This window comes from Triticum dicoccoides, chromosome 4B (assembly GCF_002162155.2).
Source record: "Triticum dicoccoides isolate Atlit2015 ecotype Zavitan chromosome 4B, WEW_v2.0, whole genome shotgun sequence".
Lineage (NCBI taxonomy): Eukaryota > Viridiplantae > Streptophyta > Magnoliopsida > Poales > Poaceae > Triticum > Triticum dicoccoides.
Window position 1 is genome coordinate 4,430,847 of NC_041387.1, and position 8,906 is coordinate 4,439,752.

At 47.7% G+C, this 8,906-nt stretch overlaps 1 pseudogene; it reads left to right on the forward strand.

Moving 5' to 3' along the window:
• Nucleotides 1–4,516: 4,516 nt before the first annotated feature.
• Nucleotides 4,517–7,203, forward strand: LOC119294398 (annotated as a pseudogene).
• Nucleotides 7,204–8,906: the final 1,703 nt, after the last annotated feature.

Below are 8,906 nucleotides of genomic sequence, written 5' to 3' on the forward strand. Positions count from 1 at the left end.
ACTTGGGTAGTAGCCGATTGGCGAGCCACTGCGTGACTCACCCATCGCTGAAGCCTCGACCGGCCTGAGCGCTTGCGCTGGCGGGAGACCGGGAGGGTGGATGATGGAGGAGCCGACCGATACTGGGTCGACGGTTGCCGCAGCAGAACGCCGCGGACACATGCGCGAAAATGCGTCGCACCGCGGACGGGGAGCGCGTCTACGTCGAGTGGAGCCTCCTGGAGCCATGCGGAGTCGTCGGCGATGAAGGTGAGAGCGCCGAGACGGATCTCTTGACCCTCGACCAAAACTCCAGCAGACACCATGATGAAAGTACTCGGAAGAATCGCAACTTCTCCACAAAATCGCTAAAACACCTGCCCCACGGTGGGCGCCAACTGTCGTGGTTCTAAGCCTGACAGTAGAGTGGGGGGTAGGTATGGAGAGGCAAGGTCCTAGCTATGGAGAGGTTGTAAGCACAAAGGATGTACGAGTTCAGGCCCTTCTCGGAAGAAGTAACAGCCCTACGTCTCGGAGCCCGGAGGCGGTCGAGTGGATTATGAATGTATGAATTACAAGGTGCCGAACCCTTCTGCCTGTGGAGGGGGGTGGCTTATATAGAGTACGCCAGGACCCCAGCCAGCCCACGTAGGAGAGGGTTTAAGGTGAGTTAAGTCTGGGGCGTTACTGGTAACGCCCCACATAAAGTGCCTTTACTATCATAAAGTCTACTTGATTACAGGCCGTTGCAGTGCAGAGTGCCTCTTGACCTCCTGGTGGTCGAGTGAGTCTTCGTGGTCGAGTCCTTCAGACCAGTCGAGTGAGTCCTCGTTGGTCGACTGGAAGGCGACCTCTTCTAAGGATGTCCTAGGGTAAGTTACTTGGATCAGGTCCATGATCCTACCCTAGGTACACAACCCCATCAGGGAGATCATCCTTGGGCGGGCTACAGGGTTGTATTCGGCGTTAGAAGACACTATGCGACAAAAGAGAAATCATGAGTTATTATGGAGTCCGGACACTTACAATCTCGCCAGGGACTTGGCCCTTGAGGGCCACTCCTCTTCGCCGTCTCCGGCGTTGGTGGAGTAGTCCGGAGGAAGGGTCCTTCCCTTCTTGGACCCTCCGGCCTCCCCAGTTGGGGAGGCCTTCCTTTTCTTCTCTTCCCCCGTTGGGGAAGAAGTTTCTTTTTTCTCCTCCTCGTCTTCGCGGGAGGAGTCCGCCTCGGAGTCATCAGATGATGAGTCTGATAACACCAGATGACGGGAACTCGAAAGAGTTCCCGTGGCCTTCTTCTTGGCCTTCTTCTCCGGCACCATGTGAGGTGCCGGAACCAGCAGCCCCGTTAAGCGGGCGTCCGCTGGGTCTTCTGGCAAAGGAGCCGGACAGTTAGTCTGCCCGGCCTTCTTCAGCCAGTCCTGTCAAAGGAGAGGGAGTTTAGATCCCACATAGAGTCAAACTATGGAAAGCAAGTGTCCCGTAAAGGATGATATAGCTTACCTCGCCAGCCTGATGCTGCGAGCTGAATCCGCAATCTTCGGTGGAGGATGCGGGAGCCTCGGCGCCCTTGAATAGCACCCTCCAGGCCTCTTCGTACATAGTGTCGAAGAGCCTGCTCAAGGTCTGGTGTTGCGCCGGATCGAACTCCCACAAATTGAAAGCTCGTTGTTGGCACGGGAGAATCCGGCGGATGAGCATGACCTGGACTACGTTGACAAGCTTGAGCTTCTTGTTCACTAGCTTTTGGACGCAGGCTTGGAGTCCGGTCAGCTCCTCCGAATCGCCCCATGTCAGGCCCTTCTCTTTTCAGGAGGTGAGCCGTGTGGGGATACCATATCTGAATTCGGGGGCCGCTGCCCATTCAGGGTCACGCGGCTCGATGATGTAGAACCACCCTGATTGCCACCCTTTGATGGTTTCCACGAAGGCGCCTTCGAGCCATGTGACGTTGGGCATCTTGCCCACCATGGCGCCTCCGCACTCCGCTTGGCGGCCGCCCACTACCTTCGGCTTGACATTAAAAGTCTTCAATCATAAGCCGAAGTGGGGCTGGATGCAGAGGAAGGCCTCACACACGACGATGAACGCCGAGATGTTGAGGATAAAATTCGGGGCCAGATCATGTAAATCCAGGCCGTAGTAGAACATGAGCCCCCGGACAAATGGGTGGAGTGGGAGATCCAGTCCGCGGAGGAAATGGGGAAGGAATACCATCCTCTCATGGGGCCTGGGAGTGGGGACGAGTTGCCCCTCGTCCGGAAGCCGGTGCGCAATGTCGTTGTGCAGGTGTCCGGCTTTTCGCAACCTTTTGACGTGCCCCTCCGTAATGGAGGAGGCCATCCACTTGCCTCCCACTTCGGACATGGTTGGAGAAGGTCGAGGCGAGATGTGCGGGCTTGGGCGCTGGAGCTCGAGTGCGCGGAAATGGATAAGCAAAGGAGGAAGAAGGCGTAGGTAAAAAGGTGGATCCTTATCCCCTTATATGGACGGACGAAAGTATGCGTCCCCACTAGCCTGATAAAACTCGCTTGTCTCCCAAGCTCCGTAATCAATGGCGCGGTTGGGTTACCCACGCCCGTATTGATGAGAATCCCGGAATAAGGGGACACGATCTCTGTTTTGACAAGACGTGCCAAGGAAACCGCTTCGCTAAACGCGCTGAGGTGGAACAATAAAAATGATTCGAGTAAAGGCTTGGCCGTGGTGTGACGTCATGCCACGAAATACGTCAGCAGATTGAACTTATGTGAATATTATTCTCTCTACGGTGGAATCTGGAATTTATTTTGCAGAGCCGGACACTATCCTAGTGTTCAAAATCTTCTATGGATTATTCGGAGAAGGAACCCGCCTTGCAATGCCGAAGACAATATGCGCGCCGGACTCGTCGTCATTCAAGCCTGGTTCAGGGGCTACTGAGGGAGTCCTGGACTAGGGGGTGTCCGGATAGCTGAACTATCATCATCGGCCGAACTCCAAGACTATGAAGATACAAGATTGAAGACTTCATCCCGTGTCCGGATGGGACTTTCCTTGGCGTGGAAGGCAAGCTTGGCAATACGGATATGTAGATCTCCTACCATTGTAACCGACTCTGTGTAACCCTAGCCCTCTCCGGTGTCTATATAAACCGGAGGATTTTAGTCCGTAGGACGAACAACAATCATACCATAGGCTAGCTTCTAGGGTTTAGCCTCCTTGATCTCGTGGTAGATCTACTCTTGTACTACCCATATCATCAATATTAATCAAGCAGGACGTAGGGTTTTACCTCCATCGAGAGGGCCCGAACCTGGGTAAAAACATCGTGTCCCTTGTCTCCTGTTACCATCCGCCTAGACGCACAGTTCGGGACCCCCTACCCGAGATCCGCCGGCTTTGACACCGACAGGGCCCTTCGGCTGTGCGGTAGGTGGGGGCGTTTCGGTCAAAGTTGTCAAAACGCGACCAACCCGATGCCCCCATCCTAGCACGGGAAGACTTCGTCGTTAAGTTAACCAGGCATTGGAAGGGTCTTCGAATCCCACAAAGGGAGGAATACGTCTGGGGAGAGATTAGTTGGGGCTCCTCGGATGTCCGAGGTATAATATTCCAACAAAATTCTGGTTGCTTTGGAGATAGGCACATTGAAAAGTCGTTGAACCAGTTTCCAAGGCCGAAGTTTGAGGATGATGAACAACTTGAAGAGGCTGAGCAGTGTCCTCGGCTTGAAGACCGGTTCGGGGTCTACTGATGGTGTCCTGGATATGGCTGGGCCGAGGACCCCAAAACCACCAACCAGTGAGCAGCGTTAGTCAAGCATCATGAAGTAATCTAGATGGGATCCTCCAAAGATTTGTCGCACACTCCAAGGCACAAATGTGATACTTGGCATGTTTATTCCCAAATGTAACCAACCTAGGTGTAACCCTAGGTATCCCGGGTGTCTATACAAGCCAAGGGCTTCAGACCACAGAGGTAGATTCATGCATACATACAATCTCGAGTTAGATCAACCTTAAGTCTGTACGCCATCCACAATGCAATAAAATACAATACATCCTTTTGAACAGTCCGGTGAACGTTCATGGTAGAGAAGTTCTAATAATTTTAAATTCATCTCAATTTGTTGATGTTAATTACTACTAAACTTGCAGTCAAAAGAAACGTGCCATCTTACTGAATGTTAATCAACTTGGTATCCTTTTATTTTTCTTTAATAATTATTCTAATTTGGACAGGCCGGTGAACGCAAGGGCATATTTTATAGTCTCAATCTCAACTATTAAAGGGGAGTTGGTAATTGTACGTTGGCGCGGGCCACCTCCCTTGATGAAAATTTGGACCAAATTTTAAATCCAAACAATTTCGGATAACCAGCCTAGCTAAGGTGTTCCCGTGAAGCCTTGACCATTGAATATGCATGTCCCCTTGACGCCCTAGTGAAAGAATAACTCTGCAGATCGATAAGCTTTTCAGAAACAAAGAAAAAACCTTATATGGAACTCATTAAAAAATTCTTTTGTTCCGAACAAGGGCATGCTTTGCTTTCCCAGAGATGGCACGACGCCAGGCAGTGCCAAGAACAGTACATGAATTGAAACGCCCGATCGCCACAAGATCCAAAAGGCTTTGCGCCAAGGCACCCCGGCCCGACTACAAAGCAGTACGTACAAACCCACGGCGACGAAGACTCCGAAGCTCGAACCACTTCCATTCCCACCACCGCCCGCCTCCCGTCAACGCGAGGAGCGAGGGAGCGCGGCAGCCGCCGGGCCGGAGGAAAGCGCGTCATCCACTGCGACGTCGAGCCGGCGCCGCGGGATGCCGAAGCTGGCCGTCGCCGCCTTCCTGGCGCTCCTGGGCCTCCACTTCCTACCAGCCACCCACTTTCGCCACCTAGACAGCCGCGACCATGGCCGCACCTGGGTCCCCTTGGATCCCTCGTGCCACCCCCAGGCCCAGGTACTGCTGCCGCCATGTTTCGCCGTCCCGTCTGGCTCCCCGGCTCTCTAGAGCTCCCTGTTATCTGTATTCTCTGTATATTTCTCGTATGCATATGATATTACTAGAGCTGGGATTATTTTCCCGCCGGCAGGATCTGTCCCACGAGGCTACAAGCGTAGATGTCTTCTCCTGGATAAGCTGTCTGGATCTTCGTACTCTTGCTGTGCTCACAAACTCCACCCTGTCCAGCTCAAGGTGCAGCTTCTGCGTTTCACTTCACGTGTATTTCAGCAATTTTGTTACAAGGAAATTGGCACAATAACACAATTCAACCTTAACTACAGAATATTCTGCAACTGATATACAAGAATTTTGTTCTGCATGATGAAGCTTCATGATTTTTTTATTCTATTTTAAAAAAGGAGGATTACCTCCGACCTGATGCATGCAGCCCCTTTATTAAACAAAGTGACCAAAAAGTTTGTAATCCAGAACAAGCTCACACAGAGCTGAACAAAAAAGTATAAAGTGGCACAACCGACGAAAGTAGAATGAGTTGACTAAACACATATCCTATTACTGGACCGTCATCCAAACCGGTTGTCTGAATTACTTGCATGAAGCTTCATGATTACTTGCATGTAATATCAAGTGACAAACCCCATGTTGTATAAAAGTGATAACCCTTAATTTGGTATCGGATTGTTTCACCTATGTGGTCTAGTGATATAGTACTAGAACTTATGCCGTGTCTTGTCTTCCAAGTACTTTTTGAGTGGTGCCTTATATGGTCATCGTGTTTCCTTTTCCTTCTTTGGCAGCCATCCGCATGATGTATCCTTCAATTTCTTGATACCTGAAGGAGGCAAGGATCAATTGCCCTACTACAAGCTAAAATCAGCACTACCAGCTGATTCAAATATTACTTTTACTAGGTGACCACACAGATTAAAATGCTCATTTATTGTTGGAATTCCAGTGTCCTCATACTTATTACCTCTTCAGCCAAAAGCAAATCACGGACAAGCTAAATATTACCACTCCAGAAGGAAACTTTCTTTGGGCAGTCCGCAATGAATTGTCACCAATCATTATCACAACAACTCAACTCTCGCGAAAGAGATATGTTTATATCTCAGAAGACTCAATCATAAAGGTACTATATGCATATGTCTTATGTATTTATTCAAACCTGTTACGGAACTTCCCAAGAAAGAACCATTTATCCCATTAAGACCTTTTCTGCCAGAGTATAGGTTCTATTCTGTTGCTGGTTCGCTCTCTCAATCATCTAAGCTGTCATAGTGAGTAGTAACTGTTAATAGTTTAGATAGAATGCCCCAATTGCACATCAAAAATTTATTGGGAGAAGTTTGTATGGACCATTTGCATTAGTACTGTTAATGATTGAAAATTTTCCAGTCTTTAATTTGCACGAAACAGATTTACCCATATTTTTGAAGATATCAGATCAATCAACAGAATAGACCTGCTTATTGTAAGTGACTCATTTTTTTGCTGGCTATTAATAGGATCATATTTCCAGGGTTATAAGGCATAGGTCCATGGAACATTTTGAGCATGCAAATCCAATTCTGCAACACAAAGCATAATCTATCACGTCCAAGTATACACAAAGCAAGCATTTTCTTAGTATCTTCGCATTACCTTATGTGTAACATCACTCTCCTACCCAGGGAAAAATTGAAGACCTTGTTCGCATTGATTTAGGCAGTTATGCCATCGGTGCTGCTGAAGATTGTAGCAAGCGCCTTGGTGATTACATCAGTATGGATGTTCTGAATGCTGTTCAAAGAATGGCTCCAAAAGGTTTGGTATATGAACCTTATGACAAGAACGCGTGCTTACTTGATTTTGATGTGCTTCTGGTGGAGCCACATAATCTAAAGAGGAATCTGATTCCATCTATCGCATTCTGGTCTAAGGTTGTCGACGTAGCTAATCAAAGGTCAGTGATCCAAAATGTGTTCCGGGCAAACATATCCATCATCCGCATAAATTAGAAAAATCATATTCACCTAGGTATATTATAACACCATTTCCGATACATCCATTTTCAGGGACAGAATCAGGTTGGGAATGACTATAGCCTTCTATAAAAATTATCTAAAGCTTCCAACAAATTGGAAGCGTGCAAATGCTAACACAGATATTGTCTACTACGATGGACCCAAGAATGTTTGCTCTGAAGATGACGGACAGCATCAAGAAAAAGGCTCCGGCAAGACCTGGCAGCAGTACCTTGGTCAGAAGTCTGAAGCCATACTGAGCACCTGAAATAAGATGTCACTTCCTCCTATGTTCTCCATTGTGCGTTAGTGAAAGATCAGCATTTGGGATAGGGTTTCAGCCTTTCGGGTGTAGTACAAGATATATGATGTTGGTTACCTATTTACCTATTGCACATACAAGTGAAAGATCTCGCACGTGCGCGTGGGCTTGTGTGTGTTTTCCAAATGCTCACTAAAATATTGTACGGTAGACTGATTCCTTTCAGCCAAGCCAAAAGTATGTCTTTTTTGTAGAAAAATAATTTAAAAGCATAAGCTTGCTTTGATCTACAATTTTTTCCATTTCGAAATGTTGAATCAAATGTGCATTCTGCACAGGAAATATTGCATTCGAGCTGGCCTGCTCGTGGGATGGCACGGCTAAGTAGGGCATCCGGTTTAGGAGATGATGGCGTAGTCCACGCCCGCACAATCTGTCTCATGGGATGGCACGAACCCAAAGGACCGCTGTCGGTGGTTCACATCGGCCGTTTAGGGCCTTCTCTCTGTGCTGAAGAATAAAAGGAAGGAAGGAATAGAAAAGTTGTGCAGGGTTACACAGTACAATTTTTTTTTCTCTTTCTGCACTTTGTGTGTCTTCTCTCTGATGATCGCTGGCGAGCTGAGGGCGGGGTCTGTTAGCCAGTTTCAGGGTGAACAAATAGTGGAGTGTATGTAGTTGTAAAATATTTATTGATTTTTGAGACAATCCTGCAAAGCTTTTTTGTATGATGTCACAATGTTTGCAGGGACGAAACGAAGGTCATCAGGTTGACCAAACCAGACATGGCGTCCAGTCCCCAAATATATAAAGCATGCTTTGCTAGATTATGAGTCTCGAAATTCGAGCTCCTGAACTCACGAACAAAATTACACAGAGTAAAAGCACTACAATGCTCTATTAGTTCATGTATAATTGCTCCATAGCTAGATGCGCTGCGGTTCTCGATGTCTTCAACCACCACGTTACAGTATGAGACGACATGTATCCTTCTGCAGTTTAGATCGCGGCAAGTGTGAGGGCCTCCTGGTAGCTAGTACCTCAAGAGTTGTAAAATTTTGCTAATTTGGGATTATCCATTCGGCCGATCAGCCAGAGGATGGATGAGACAAACGGCCGATCAGCCCATGTGATTGTGAGCAGTCCATCTTCTTCCCATCCTCCCTCCTCCTCCTCCTCTCTTCTCCTACCCACAGAAGGCCAACACCTGCTATTTCCGCTGCCATCGTATGGCCGTGCTGTAGTCTTGCCGCTAGCTGCGGGCCCGGCCTCCGCAGCGGAAATATTGCTATGCTTTCGTATGGATTGGATGTACTCGGATATATACAGTGTATTCAGTCACTATGTAATGGCGATGAGTAGTGCACACCATAGTATACTATACACGGGAATTCACTTTGACTCATAAGTGTATATGCAACCATTTTCTAAATATATATTTTAAAAAGTTAAAAAAAATCGAGAAAAAAATCCCGCGTGTAAATCCAGACATTATACATGCGTGCACCAAGTTTCGATAAAAATGACATCTTTTGTGGCTTGTGTAAAAAAACACAATTTTCGATGCTTGATAGCAGCTATCACGAGGCATTTTTTTATATTTTTTACACGTGCGACAAAAAGAGTCCTTTTTCACCGAAAATTTATGTGGGAACTGCGAACATAGGATGCCCCGATGTACACGTGGGATTTTTTTTCTTGATTTTTTA